This window comes from Dreissena polymorpha, chromosome 6 (assembly GCF_020536995.1).
Source record: "Dreissena polymorpha isolate Duluth1 chromosome 6, UMN_Dpol_1.0, whole genome shotgun sequence".
Taxonomy (NCBI): Eukaryota; Metazoa; Mollusca; class Bivalvia; order Myida; family Dreissenidae; genus Dreissena; species Dreissena polymorpha.
In genome coordinates, this window is record NC_068360.1 from 55476786 (window position 1) to 55494019 (window position 17234).

The following is a 17234-nucleotide window of genomic DNA, read 5'->3' on the forward strand; positions in this document are numbered from 1 at the left end:
ATTTATTTTAAATATATGTTTACTTTTGTTTTACTTGCATGTAAGGTATGTTAAAATAGCAATACCGTATTAGATTAATATAACGAAAGTTTGAACTTACACATGTAGCATAACAAGTGTGTAACTAAAGCAAACTTATATTTCAGTAAACACTGCCAACATTTGGAATGCATGGTGCATTTGATCGTAACGAAATAAATAGATGTATTATTAGTTACACCTTTAGTAACTGACGGTGTATGGGATATACACCCTCAGTAATTTCATACACTACGATAGCGAAGCTCGAGTATGGTATTAAATTAATGAGGGAGTATATCCCATGCACCGTCAGTTACTAAAGGTGTAACGATTATATCTCAACCGACTACTCGATTACTCGGGTAATATGGAAATTACTCGGGGTGTATGGACAATACTCCATGGGCACGTGACCGCTCTAAGCCAATCGGATTAGGTCATTATTGTAGGAGGTGAGATATTATTTAATACAGTGTATACATTCCATGTAAAAAATTGAATTTGTTTCTCACAAATGTATGAGTTGCAGCAAATTATTCCGTTTTATAGATAACTTTTAACTAAAATATATTTCTATTTAATTTACAGTTCCAACAGTTTTTTTAACATCTATTTTAATTTAACGTTCTATGTTGTACGGGTATTTTGTAAATTAACCAAACAGCGGAAGGAAATGCGTGACTGCTCAGCACAAATAATAAAGTCTACATTTTTGCTATATATTAATTGTGTGCATATATTTAGACAATTGCAGTCTTACGCGCGTACTTTGACATGTGGTAATAAAATCGAAGATACAAATAAATTGTAATTTTTTATAACGATCCGGTGAAAAATCGTTAAGAATTGTTCATGTAATGACCAATAAAGCTGGTTCAAAAGATTTATAAAGAATGTTTACTAATATTAATTAAACCAACTTAATATAATAACAGTAGCTAAATTTAGTAAAGTAATACATTAAATAATATTTATAATAAAACTATAATTATTGACGTTCTTTTTTTAATTACTCCATTTTTATATAATACTCATTTCATATATTTTGACAATGTTGTAAATTTCATAATCATGCGTGAGTATTCATTTAAAAAAAAACCCAGAAAAGTACAAAACATATCAACATAATAAAGTCTTAATTCGTTGTTTACTTACATTTCACACACACTTGTTTTAATGCGTATTATTATTCACTCAAATCTTAATTAACAGAAAACAACTAATCAAACAAAGTGCTGACAAATCGAAATCGTGTTGATTGCATTTCTCGCATTCTGACTGGACTATTTATGCATTATATCACAGTAGATAAATGGGAGAAAACATGACAATAGACTGAACCTCACAACACGTGCAAACGGATTCACAAAAGGCCAGGGTTATTGAAAAGTGGATATCAAATATAGATAAATATAAACCATAAAGTAACAATGATATATCCTAAACTTTCCCTCCTTTCTGCAAAATGTGTCAAAACTAGTTGAACTTGTAAACACTAATTTACAGAATATGAAATATTTAGAGATTACTACAATTACAATTTTATAAACCGTAAGAATTTAGTAATAGAACAAATACATAGACACGAATAAAAAATAATCGAACCTGGAATTAATACATTAATGATACACACAAGTAAACTGTACTGTTATGAATTACATTGAAATCAAAGGGGAGTAACACTTTATCCTTCAATTCACTGTTAGAAATAGTTTGTCTCCCATGAAATTTATGAAACAAATAAAGGCACACAAATGAAAATGTCTAACTTGAAGCTGTAAACAAACTAACCTAATGCAACCACAAATCATTTGAAACAATATTGGTTACCATATGGCTAATATTTGCCGTTCTGGCATTAATATATTAGTAAAGTAAGCGCCAAGTGCAAACAGTTAGGGTCCTTTTTAAAATTTTTCAGTTACAAATATATAACCTACATCATGTTAAAAAGAGAATGAAAACAATTGTAAACAATTTTAAATAGAAATAATTATAAGAATATATTAATTATTTTGACGTTTAAACAAAACACAATTTCTCTAAAATATTTCTGAAATTAAGAGGGAATTGCTATTTAAATGGTTATAACAAGGCTAGCAAAATGAAAGTGGAACAAACTTAGAAGGTTACATTCAACAATTAGATGTTGCAAAACATCAATCAGAAAAACTGCAGATTGAAGCATGCTTACCTAAAACAAAATACTCGACGAGCTGTTAAAATAACATTTCTGGTGGGCGACGTTGGGGTACAGATTTTCTTGGTCGAACACTAATTTTCCTCAACGGGACAAAAAAAGACCCTTGCTAGAACTCGATAAACGTTCACCCACTTGATAATCTAAAAGAGTGGGACTACAACCTTAGGGGATGTTTTAAATTACAGGAATGTGCTATGAAAAGGAATCAGTACAGGGCAATGAATACGAATCAGACATGACAGTGGTCATTGAGCATTGAGTTACATCAGTATGAGTGTACGATTCGTTCCATGTGGAGACCTTATGGTTTTATAGCAGAATCAGAACTGGACATACAGTCACTATCATTACCAGAATTTTCAAGTCTTTGACTTAAATGCAATCTACTTTACGGGCAGCTTGTTGTCCATGCTCAGGGACTGACGCTAAAGGCAACAACTTGTTCCTGAAAGAAGTTAGATTGGTCCCTTGTTATTCTCTATCCGTAGCCTGTGCACAGGCTTGTCTTCATGATATACATAAAACCAAGTATAGTTCTCTACCATTTAACTGCCTATTTATGTCTGCATTGTCAACTGACTTGCCTTAAAAGTTCAAGATAATTAATGCAGATCTTATTATTTTTAACGTTTCTATCATACAGAGATGTGTTTTTGCTGTACGCTTTTTAGCGCAATCACCTTCGACTCTGTATGTTAATATATGTTTCTGCAACTTTGCGTTGTTGAAAGTGCAATGCCTCTTTGTAAATTCCTGTCTCTGTGCCTAGATATGCATTAACTTGTCAAATTCGGTGTCGACGAACGTTATAAAATATGGGGTAATGATACTGTTGCATTCTTGTTTATATCATATATTTGCAATTGTTTTCAAATAACGCTTTAGTAATCCTTTTTTGTTTTTGCTCGTTTTCTTTATTATATGTGACAAGTTTAATGAAGCGAGCAGTCAACGTTACATACTTAATAAATTTGGAAATGATCACAACACGAATTTGCAGAAAATGAGAATGAACATTCATACCTTAACAATCCAGTTGATATAAACGATAACCGTATCACGCAAATGGTCTGTGCTAGCAGTCTAGGTGTATACGCACAAGGAGAGCCAAACAATGCATTGCTAGTGTACTCGTTAACACGTTAATTGGAAGGCCTGTATATATACAAGTAATATCATGAGTATGAAAACATCTAAACTAACCGATTGATACAATAGCATAAAAATAACCCCACAAGAATTGTGAAGAAAATCTTAACATCAAGATGCTTTGCTACAATTTTACGTGTTTGAAGTTCCCACCGGTTTTATTAAGTTTTCAGTGTTGATATTTACTGGTTACAATGTGTGTCATGCTTAATTAAAGGGGCCTTTTCACCGATTTTGGCATGTATTGAAGTTTGCCATTAAAAATCGATTAAAAAAGGTTTAGTAAAAAACAATAATAAACTTAAAGAAAGAAAACAGTAACCCTAAACTGGGCTCAAACCACTGAACCCTGGAGTAAAAGTCTATCGCTTAGAACACTTGGTCATCCGTGCGCATACTAGTATGGATCTGGTTAATACTATATATAAGCAATCCTCGTAGTGTCACAAAATTTAACGATAGCAACAAAACTCTGCAAATCATTAAATCGTTTCGCGTTGCAACGCTATATAATTTTCAGGTTTTTAAATCGTAAAACGACGCATTTAATGAATGTTTTAGAGCATGGTAAATATTCAGTATTACTGTTTCCTCACAAATATCATAAATACAGCGAACATTTGCAATCTGAAACATTTAAAAAAAAATATTTTGTAAATTTACCAAACAGTAAAAAGATCCCTTAAAAACAGCAATTGATTCAAATATTACGGACCATGAATATACACAAAAATGTTATACATTAAAACTGTCAATTATCTAATAACAATACAAACCATTTAACTCCTTATATTAAGTTATAATATGCGTGTGTCGGTCGGAATATTACCCTACGTCTTGAAACACTAATGCTTTACTTGATAAGCGTTTTTTCAACTACATATACGCAAATAACTATTTCCATTATTACATTTTTGCTAAAACAGAGATTAAAACGGAGTCGCATGTATATACAATAACATCTCTTAGTTTTTTTTGTATAAGCAGAATCATACAAAGTCTTATTTTCTCAAAGAAATTATTTTTCTTAGTTATGCCAAGGTTTTGCTTTTGTTTCGCATTGATGTTTTGGGTCTTAACGTTGTTTAAAATAACACCAACTCGTATTATCGCTTTGCGAAATATAAAACGGGTATAAATATGAGTATAATACACTGTAATGGTGAGATTGATTTAGAGGCTGTAGATCTACTTTTAAACATGGACACATAACTGAAATAAGAATACGCATAGAAAATGTATATGCTAAAGAAGGACTTACAAATAGTTTTGGAAAACATATTGTCCATTCTTTTGGGGTATAAATTAATCAATAAATGTAGCAAATCAAACATCGGCTATGGATTATTTGATGTAAACATTTATTCAATTCGTGTTTTGTGCTTTCTATAAATGTCCAAGTATGCAAACCTGACGAAACTTTAATTCATGCATAAATGCTTTAAAGGTCGGGTTAAATGTGTTGATCCAATGGCTCTAAAAATCGCACACTTAATTGAGTCTACCGATCAATCAGCATAGTTACTTACTATGTATAACTATATGCAATAAGCATATGTTTGAACCAATTGGTAATGCATGTTATGAATTCGACATTTTTCAAGCCGATAAATACCATCAAATGTGTCACATTTAATAAAAGTAATATAATAATGATATAATTACAAAGGAAATTATACGGGAGTATTTCATATTAAAATATTTTATGTCCAGTTTATGTTGAGACAAAATATGGTTTAACCTGTTGAAGCGCTTTAATAGCTAGGCGAAGTCATCATTTATATGATGTCTTTCATTACAATCATGAGCAGCAGCATAACACACAATGTTATCAACTCCACAATCACCATTAGTAGCAGAAGCACCAGTAGCGGGATCATCATCAAAATCAACATCGTTATCATCGGGACACTATAACCACCACTGCCATAATAATTATCACCATGATTCATCCACACCAAGATATTGATGTATCATCGTTAATATCATCATGATCGAACTTTTTCATCTTCACCCTGCTATTTATTTGCACGTGGTAACTACGAGTTGTTGACGAGACAACTTGCGGATTTCGTTATGTGCAGTATACAATCAATGTCACTATGATATTTTATTTATTAGCAACTGAAACACATAATTTGGGTATTTCGTTCAAATAAGCGGGTTGTAGATAGCACAAATGGTATGCTTTTTTTAAAGTAAGCAATTTGAAAGAATTGAGAATGATACATAGTCGGATATGCCCTCCGTAGTTTTAAACGAATATGTCAACGATTCTTTAGTTCTACTTACAAAAAATTCGGCATACAATCAGTTTCTATGTGTACTCTTTATTTGCACACCACTTTGTTACTATGCACAATAATCACTAATAGTACAACTAAATAAATACGATATTTGACATTGCTGCGTTGAACATCGAACATATTAATATCTTAACACTTTAAATGCAGGTTTACTGCTTAAGATATATTGTCATAATATTACTTAGACTCCATTTGATTAAAATCATATTTGTTGTTCAACTAGACATGTTTGGATAGAAAACAGTTATACTTATATTTGGTTAGAAAATGGTTTACATGTTTGGATAAGAAAACATACATGCCAGCAGTTTTTTAAGAAAATATATGACAAGGTTTGATAAAACAAATATATATATACCTGCATTTTGTAAAGAAATACATTACATCGAAACCTGTTTACTGGCATAATGTCAGAAAAAAAGGAATATAAATTACAGGTTAACATACACACAATCAAAATAATTAATAAAAAATTAATATTGGGCAAGGCGCTTAACTCTTCTGACATGCATCTACATCGTCTATATGTACAGGAAAATTATATACATTTGTTCTTTCATTTAAAAATCATCTAAAATGTCAAAAACCCGTTTAAATGCGAAGCACATGTACATATGGTAGGTTAAGTCAACTTCAAACAAAACTTAATCAGATTATAAGATGGTGTAGGTTTTCCAATCATACTTAAAGAAGTTAAAGATCATACAATAAACGTTTATATAGCTAAAAGCCTAACTTGAGTAGGAAAAACAATAATGTGATAAGGTTCGATAATGAAGCGAGTCACTTAATACTATCATTGTAATGCTTTTTTTGCGTTAAAGGGACTGTCAACCGCGACGACTTAGAAAAAAAGGTGTAAAATACCGTATTTTTTACAATTATTAGTTTATATTAATTAAAATATCACGACTGGTATATTACATTACTTGAAAAAAGTTGTTAAGTTTTCATATTCTCAGTATGTTCGGTGATAAATTTTACTGGGAATGTCTACCAGGTAACTACCACTTAACGATAAATAACGCCAGTAGATTGATCATCATCGTCACGTGGTAAACCCAGTAATTCCAATTGTGCATGCGTTTTGAATTGTATATATCTAATTTACAAAATGATCTACTAGAGTTATTTATAGTGTGTATATCGTTATGTCACATATTTTCGCGATGTACTTTCGATTTCACATCGCGAAATTTAATTACCAAATATACTGAAAATATGAACTTTTGTCAAGTAATGTAATATACCACTCGTGATATTTTAATCAATATAAACTTATACATGTAAAAATACGGTATTTAAGAACTTTTCTTTTATCGTCATTCGTGGTTGACCGTCCCTTTAAAGTATATAACACGTTAATGCAATATTGGTCATCTCCTACCATAAGTAGTCAAATATCGATATAATCTACAAATAATAGTCACTTGCACGCTGTCTATGCTTTTTAATAAAGGCATGCATTTTAAAAGTGTACATCACTATTCTAACATTAATTTTACAGGAATAAAATATAAGTTCCTTATTTAGCTGTTTGTTAGTAATGTCATGCTGTATGCCACATTTAATCCGTACGAATCCTAGCTCACATCGTAAATTAGTCAATGTCAATGCAGACAAAATGATTGGACTTGTTTGGTCGACATCATTTGGCGTCCATATATATCCTTTTCTTGACTACAAACCTTACTGGCGTATCCGCTGTCAGTGTATTCTGTTTTTTCAGCGCCCATTTTTTGAAAATTCAAATGCGCATGCGCAATATGGATGGTCGTAATTTCCTTTAACTCGCCCAACATCTTGAAATCTAGCACAGTTCCGACCTTGATTTTGGACATCACAAACCTTTCATTTATTTTGTCATATGCCAGAAAGAAGTCTGTAAAAAATAAAACAAAAAAAAAACACTATCAACAACGCCAACACAAAAAACGCACCGGATTTACAGTGGGATCATTCGGTTTATTTGAATTTAATAAAACTGCTTTTGGTTTATGTAACAGCCCCGCTACTTATCAAAGACTAATGCAAGAGTGTTTTCGTGATTTTAATATGAACATTTGTGTTTTTTTAGATTTCCAGATTATTTTCAGCCGCACCGTGTCCGAACATTAAGAACGGTTAGAATTAGTTCTTTATAGATTGCAGGAGTGTTACTTGAAACTGTGTTCTGAAAAAATGTCAATTTTTTAAACAACGTGTTAAATTTTAAGGTCAAATAGTGAGCTAGAAAGGCATAGAAACTGATCCCGAGAAGATTGAGAAGATACGAAATAGGCAAACACCCCAAAACTCTAGTGAACTTCATTCTTTCTTAGCATTTGCAGGTTACTACAGGCAATGTGAGAAAGATTTTAGTAAAATTTCTTAACCTCTTTCAGAATTAATTCTACACCCCACAGGCAAGAAATCACAACAGAAGAAAGATGCCAAAGAATGGACATGGACAGAAGAAAACCAGCATATATTTGATAAATTGAAAGAAATACTTACATCTCCACCTATTTTTGCTTATCCTGATTTTTAGAAACATTTTAAACTTCACACATATGCGTCAACACAAGGAAAAGGGGCAGTATTATACCAACAACAATATGACAAAAGGAAAAGAGTAATAGCATATGCCAGCCGACAACTAACAAAGTCAGAAAAAAATTATTCGGCATTTTAACTAGAATTGTTAGCATCGAAGTGGGCCATTGCAAAGAAATTTCAAGAATTTATCATATAGTCATTTTACAGTGTACACATATAATAATTCATTAACTTATATTTTAACTTCAGCTAATCTAGATTCCACATGTCAAAGATGGGCAGCAGCACATGGAGAGTATTATTCTGACGTCTTTTACAGACCAGGCGTGACAATCATAGATGCTGATGCTTTAAGTAGATACCCACAAGGAACATATGCAGACCCCAACAATCATGTAGTTATTGATAATACTGTATTTAAAGCTATATGCAATTCCCTTTAAAGTATTGAGTGTTATTTTGAAACTTTACCATGTCTTTCCTTGAATGTAGTAGACATAGCGGACAATTTCGGACAAACGTTGGCACAGATAGAAATGTGGAGAGCACATAGATCTCACCCTACTGTCGACAAATAGAGAGTATTTGATAAGATGCTACCCAAACAAATATCACGCAAACAATACATTAAACTGAAGACGAATTTTATACATTTGAGGATCAAAAGAGGTATTTTGGTTAAAGATATTCAAGTTTAAGGCGTATATATAGAACAATTAGGTATCCCTGAAGTTTATAAAGCTGATATTTTGAAAGGTCTTCATACAGAAGTAGGGCATCCGGGAAAAGAACGAACGTTAAAACTGATCAGAGAACGATATGTTTTGCATAACTATCATTAGAAGTAGAACAAAACATATCTAAGTTTGACAGATGTTTAAGAAGAAAAACAGCAACTAGAACAAGAGCACCACTGGTTAACGTACACACAACCTACCCACTATAGCCCGTTTGTTTTGATAATCTCTCAGTGGAACCTTCAAAAGGAGGATACAACAGCATATTAGTAATTACAGACCATTTACCAAGTACGCATTAGCTATTCCGACCAGGCACCAGACAGCCAAGACAACAGCAGAAGCTTTCTTCAACAATTTTATCATCCATTACGGTTTCCCAACAAGACTCCATTCTGATCAAGGAGAAAATTTTGAATCAAATTTAAGACTATGTCATATCACTTACATGAAGAAAAAACATACCATCCACAGGGAAAAGCCGGACCAGAAGGGTTTCATAGAACTCTACTAGACATGCTTGGAACTTTGCAAAACGAATAGAAATGTAACTGGCATAAATATATTCACTTATTAGTATTTGCCTACAACTGTACGCCTTATGAATCAACGAAAGTTTCACCTTTCGATTTGATGTTTTGAAGAAAACCGTAATTATCTATTGATGCCAAATTTGGAAGATCACAAGAACAATCAGGTAATAAGAAAAGTCAGTAATATATTTTGGATTTGTGAGATAGAATAAAGACAACTAGATAACTTGAAGATATATATTTTTTCAAAGCAGAAACATTCATATGGCCTTAAAGTAAGAGGAGCCAAGGTTGAAGTAGGAGATATTTTTCCTGGTGAAGATTATTTCTAATGGTGAAGGAAAACATAAACTTGCCGACAAATACGAAAACGAACTATATGTCCTAACAGAATAACCGCGAGAAAATATCCCGGTATTCAGGCTTAAAGGTGTAGAAAGTTGTACACAGAAAAGGAATCATTTATTTCCAGTGAAAACTCAGGAAGATGTTGACAGGGAGAGTATACAGGAGGTTTTTGAGCAAGCGTTGATTTCTAAAGGAAAATAAAAGGATGCATCCGGAGTTGGATTAATAAATGAGGAAAATGGACCGTCGGATAATGAAAATTTGCTGATGATCGTTCGTGTTACATACATGTTCCTAGAACAAGTATAAGTGGGGACGCCCACAGACTCAAGGACAAGAGTAGCAACAGAAGAATGGACTCGATTGATGTTGTACATACTCAGCCCATACCCGCTGGAGAAAAAGTGAGTGGAACAGAGGGGGAAGAAAACGGGATTGAAAATGGTCATACGGCTGGAGGAGCTTGAAGGAGTACCGAAGAGGCTCGGAATGGATCCACAGAGCCAGAAATAGAAACAGCGGAGCAGAACACTCAGAACACTGCGGCCCACGCGTATCCCCACGCCGCAGCTTTTGACCCAGGAGTCAGATCAAAATTCCAAATAGTGCACTGTCGCACATATGCTCATAATTACCATGTGTTTTAGTTTCAATGTTCTGGTGCTAATAGAGCAGGAGGAGATAGTGACCAGGACGGTCGGCCGGACGGACGGACAGACGGCGGAGATAATCACATAATCCCTCCGGCTCCGATTTAGAGCGTGCGTATAATAAAACAGAGCAAAGAAAGAGAAGACAATTATGTCTACAGCTTGTAAGAAAATAAGAACGGCAAAGGAAACTACCCGCAAAATATGATGATTTTCATATGTTGAGTTTAGTCAAAAGATCATTTGATAAGATATTTCATGCTTTGGAAGTATTAATGTCTTCAGGAATTTTAAAGAGTATGGAGTGTGAAATCGCCAGAAAGATAGTGCATGCTAGAATGAAGAAATGTTTTATGAAAATTTGTATAAATATAATTGTAACAGCTTTTATGAATTTTAGATACTTGTGAGGACACAATTCTCTCAGAGTACGAGAAGAGATTTAATTATTGTTAAGTTGCTTTAAGTATTGTTAAGTTGTTGTATTAACCAGTAATGTTGGAATGTATTGTCGATTTGTTGTAGATTGACAGGTACATTAATGCTGCATCTGTATTCATTATCAAATAATTATTGAATTTATTTTGTTTAACAGGTTAAATCGGTATTTTTTGTGTTTGTATATTTGAAGGTTAAGTGCGAATGCTGTAGCACTTATAATATGTTTAATATGTAGACTATAGACATAATTTACAACTGGATACATTTATACATTATGACTATAACGGGACGTCATTTTCAAACGGAGGAAATGTGTAACCGGTTTTCCTTTTTAATAGTTGTAACTCTATATTGAGTATATGTGAAGCAAGCGCAGCGTCTATCAGTATTTGCGGGAAAGAAGTCGTCCATATTGGTCGCAGTAGTAATTCTTAAATTATATTGTTTCCATAAAGTAACAGCACTGGGGTTCATCTGCAGACCAGGTTCAGTCATAAGATGTCAAAGGAGGCCAATCCACAATTGGTACTTGACTGTGTTGTGGCAGTTATGTGACAACTTTGCGACGCCTTTGAGGAGCGTTGTACTAGCTGTTCACATATATTATTCTTAAAGACTGATTAACAATTATATTGTCATTATTATAAATTATATAGAGAAACCTATTAAAAAACCATGTACGAACCCATCTTTTGTGTTAAATATAAACTTGGTATTTTTAATATAATATTTGTAACACAGTAACAAGCCACATATACATGCACAAAGTTACTGTTGCTTAAGCATTCACCTTTGTAAAGAAGCGTTCGAGTGGTGAAAAAGTTGTGTGCGTTGTTTATACGATTTCAAAATATAAGTAAATGTATATTTGACATTTTGATATTTTTAAATTCATTTTACAGTTTTAATTGGACAATGCACAAGATCAACTTTTGAGATGTATCCACCTTACAAATTAACATTTTTGGAAATTGAATATAACACATCAAACCTTATCAATAGATGCACCATTTTCTGCTAAAACGCCTGAAGCGGATCGCATTGTAACGAAATCCGGGCTAAAAGCATGGCTTGACACATTACTATCGTTGGCAGATCTTTTAGACAGATATCAATTACAACTTCTCTTTAGTATATACGTAAAAGTATCGTTATTCGTTGATTTATTTCTACGCCAATAGTACAGATTCCATCTAAAAGTTGTCGATGCGATTGCATTCATATTAAAGCTCTCGGTGTTATTTCAAATACTATGCAGAAAAAGCGGATAAAAGAAAACCGAAAAGCAAATAATGAGAAAACGATGTGAGGTATTGAGAGCATTCCTCCATCTAGAACAAAGAACCAATTAATTTGCGAATGTTGAACCTTTACGATTCAAAGTCGATACTCAATAAGGGTGTGTTTTTCTAATGTCTTTAAGATATATTTTATCAGTTACACAAATCACGAATGAATGTATTCAACAGGTTGACCACAAACACAAAGCACGCATTCAAAATAATCATATACAGTTTCCTTTTCCCGACAGAGTGTTTGTTAAATATGAATATCCCGTGACAACACTAGCACCGTTTGGTAAAGATCGGATTGTTTAAAATATCAATAAAATACAATTTGAATCTTTAATAAAGGAACAAAAGAAAGAAAAAAGTATTAACCAATGATTATTCTTTTAAACAATACACGAACAAACGAATACAAAACGCATCAAGCCCATTTGGATAACAAAACGTATACATATCTTTGCCTAACGGCAATATTTACATATTCAGAAGACATGACCATCAAGTTCAACTTGTTACCAAGTAATTTAATCGAAATTTAAGGTCATTTTCGTTATCAGTATGCTAAAACATTCACGACACTGTTACACGAGCTATAAAGTCTGACATGTCGGTAGATATTTTATGTCAGATTTTACAACTATAATACACATTAACGTATTTCTCCTTCCAAATTAAGAACACCAATTACGAGAAGAAGCGCAACGCAATATTTGAACATTTGTCATTATGTGCATTAAACATAAATTGAAAAAAAATATTTTTAAAAAGGTGGCCACTCAATTATTGTTTTCATATAAAAGCTTTTAATTTGAAAATGTTGAAAGCTGTTATAATTTATAAATTGTTTTCTCCACAATGTCATTTGTCTGTACTGCTCACACCCTTTCTGGTCAAACTTCTAAAGCTTTTTTTTAAAGTATATTCGCATGGGATCGATTTTCATTTGATCTGTGTACACACCAAGTCAGCTGGTTTAATCACGTTTGCACCAATTGACACATGTTTGGGGCTTAATATAGTTTATGGCACTTAAAAAACTTTATCAAACATTTAAAAGCTGTAGTTCTTGAAATTCAAGACTCTTAACAAATAAATGGAAAACTTTTTAGAACAAAACGAGCAATACTTGTTATAAGATATTATTTAAAAGTTATTAAATTAGAAGAACATACATATGCTTAGTGTATTTGTGTTTACATATATGTAGTTTTTTTCAATGAGCATACCAAATTCTCCTCATGGGCAAAGTTTGTTTATTATCGTTTTTTATATATGTATTGCGAAATCAATACGTAGGGGATAAAACGTTTTTCTTGTCGTTGTATAAGTAATTAATAAATGATTATTTCATACACAACTGGATAATATAACATAACAATTGAGGCATTTACTAATATGTTTAGTTTGAGTTAATTAAATAATGAGTTTGTTCACACAGGATAGAAATGGAAGAAGGAACATGCCATGACATTAAATCAATTATTCATTTAATGTGATGCAATGTTCCTTCTTACATATGCAATATCCTTCCAAAAAAAGAAAATATCACCTGTAAACTATTCAACATGGCTTGTATTTAATATGTTTATTTACATGTTTATTACTTACACTTCGTACATCTATATTACTCGTTGCCTTAACGTCTATTTTATATTGAATTAACCTATAACCGTATATCAAATGATAATTTACTTATGTTTCAACCAGTAAGATGCATTGTCTTAAATACCAAACAATTGTGCGATATAAAACCAAACTTTGAGTTAAGATCTACAATGATTTAAAAAGTATCTTAGGGACTTTTAACGAAAACTGAAAAAGGTGCTAATATCCTCAATAATGTGTATACCACATCGTCACAGTTCCTTGTCTTGGTTAAGTGCATGTTCGTGTACATATATTGGGACATCTTAGTAAAACTACTATATACAAGTTGACCACTGCACACTTGATACGGCCCATAAGCATCACACATCACTCTGACATTCGTCAGCTCTTTTTTCAATGAAACCATTTCATTTTGTTTTCAAGTCATAATTCAAATCTCCTTATTAACAGCAGGATGTATATCTTTTTAGGAGCAAATCGCACCGGTTTGCTGGCCGCAGCTTTCGTAATCCTTATTTCTGTTTAAGCAGCATCCTTTGCAGTTAGCAGCAGCATGTGTCAATGGCTTGCGTCTTAATTCTTCCCTTTTCATGTTCTTCTTTTAGCAGCTGGATTTCCAATTGTTCTATACAATTTGTACTATAACCCTTTCTTAAAGCAACAGCTGATATCATTGTTATCATTTCTCAAATAAACCCCATACACTAATCTAAGCAGCGTCACGTACCTCTCTGCTACTAAATGAATGTTTTGTGTTTCTTCTGAATAGTATCACTGTATAATGTATTTTTTGCTACTCACATGGTGTATCTTTTATAGTGCCGCACCGTGCAATGCTCCTTTATGCTGCTCAAATAACTGTCTCCGAAATATTTAGCCACACCGAACCATATTACTTTTCTGCTTTTCAAAAGAGTCTATATCTCATATCTTTCATTAAACCACGCCTCGCAATTTAATGTTCGGCTAATCATATAGTATCTATTTAGCGCGTCGCTTCATGTTTCTTTCTACGTACCTTTTTGAATGGCAAATCGTCTTTCAACCGCATGTTCTGTTTTCGGGGTTCTTCTCAAAACATTGCACACGCCGTTGCCCGTATTAACTAATACAATCTTAGAAATAAGACAAAGAGCAAAATAACATTTGTTGGATTTAAATATCTAATATGTTTTAATTTTGAATAAAGAGTAACAAAAGGCATCTCTTATTACATATTTATTTATCTTGGACATGTTGCTTTTGTCAAAGGCTTCATTGGTAGTCCGTGCGTATTCAAATTTAGAATTGTTTTCCTCGGTCTATTGTTTAGTCTGTGTAAGGTTGGTTAATAGGGGTCAATTCTCCATTTTAGCAGACAGATAGCTTTTTATAAGTTCATATTTGATCCTCCACTCGGTCTTTTCACCCAGAACTTAAGCTTACTTTCCTTCTAGTTTTCCCCTAATAACCGTTTGTCATGTTAACAGTACATATATAGTGTTTCCATTTCGCTACAGCATAAACCATATTACGGCTAAAATTTCTCTTTATCCCGTAACGAAATGATTTGAACATGCAAACACATTTCCATCAATATTAATTCATGTAAAAATTACTTTATCTGATTAATATAAAGAATGCCCACAACTGCAAACAGTTTATGTAAGTTGTTTCAAATAAGCTGTTTTATCGGTCGGCAATTAGTTTATTGTAATAAACAAAGGACCGCGTTTCTTTTTTTTTTGTAGCTGACTTAAGACGTTGGTCATGTTTGAAAGCAAAAACGTAGAGCACAACCGATGTACATTGTCTCACTTTTACGAACTTAGCATAACCAATTACGTTATGCTGATACATTTAAAAATATGGAGTTTATTATCTATTAAAAGAAATATAGGTTTGAATAAAGGGGTTGCAATAAATAAACAATGGTGAAGATTAAAGTATAAATTGTGGTCTGCTCTGTTATGAACGTTACTGCTCAGTTGATAGAAACGAAAATCCTAAAATTGTTTAACACTACTTTGACATTTTAAATCCACTTCATAATCACTTAAAATAGTGAAAGTAATTTTTCAGAAATACTGTATGACACGAAACATTGTTAATGCACGCTTGCATACCCAATGTATCAATCCATTTACGTGATATTAAACAAAATGTCAACAATAAAGGCGATTTAATCCAATTGTTTCTTTGCAGACACCTAAAATACGTTGAAAAGTAAAATCATTAAAAACACCCTAACGCCATTTTATAATAATTATTGTGATTAAATGTCTCAAATATTTTAGATGTAAACGAATATATAAATTTGTTATCTAAATCCCGCATTTTCAACAATAAATAATTATGATTCTGGTACTGCAACATCTGTTAATAATTGTTATTTGTAATGGAGTTAAGATCTTTTTATGCTATTTTAATTGAATATTAAAGGCACAGAAATTATAAAAGCTTTTGAAAACATTCTTTTTTATGTTGTATTGCTCATTGTACATATGGTTACAATTGTTGCGGTGTATTGTGTTTTGAAAAATCATTGAATTATATTTTTGATTATCATTGTTTTTCCTGATTTGGACTTTTTCAACGTCTTCAAAAGTGACATCTTATCGACCGCATTATTGCACATTGATCTGAATGACACAATAATAGTCTTAGAGGGCGAAACATGCATTGCGAATTATCATAAATTTATAAACCAATATTCATGTTTAAGAAAGACATGTACTTAATGAATTTCAAATAATTGTATTACAGATGAGCGCTTTTTATAATTATTTGTAAGTCTCTTGTTTGGTTTCTACCAGAATTACGAGTACAACTGTTAATGCGACTGTCTCAATACTCCCTGTCCAAACAAATTTATTATCGTAAAGATATGGAAGATATAAAACCAAGAGATAAATGTACACGACAAAATTAACACCTAAATAAACTAGAGAAGAACTTTGTTTTTTGACAAATCAATACAAATATGTTCCATTAGAAAACGTGAATAACGTTTCCGAGGAACAATTAACATATTTTATTTCCGAATAAAAATGCTTATGCGAAGGCATGCAATAAATGTCTTGGATCGAATTGCAACAAAGCCTATCATGTTATAAGTTAATAAACATCTCAAATGCTTCTAATGCACTCGTTAAGTAACGCTGCCATTAATACAAGTATTACAGTGTCGAATTACAGTCACTGGTGTAATAAATTAAAGAACCAAACACAAGTTATGTTCATTATTTTGTCGTTTTGTCATTCTGACCTCGTTTTCAGGAAGAATTTAATGGAATTGTAGGTTTTAGATTACCAGAATTGTGATGTCTCAGTGTTTGTCTAATAAAGACTTCAAAAAGCTATGACGACCGTTAAAGCGTCGAATTTTTTCTATTTTAATGACTTCAACAGATTGTGAGTGTGTCTTTCTTC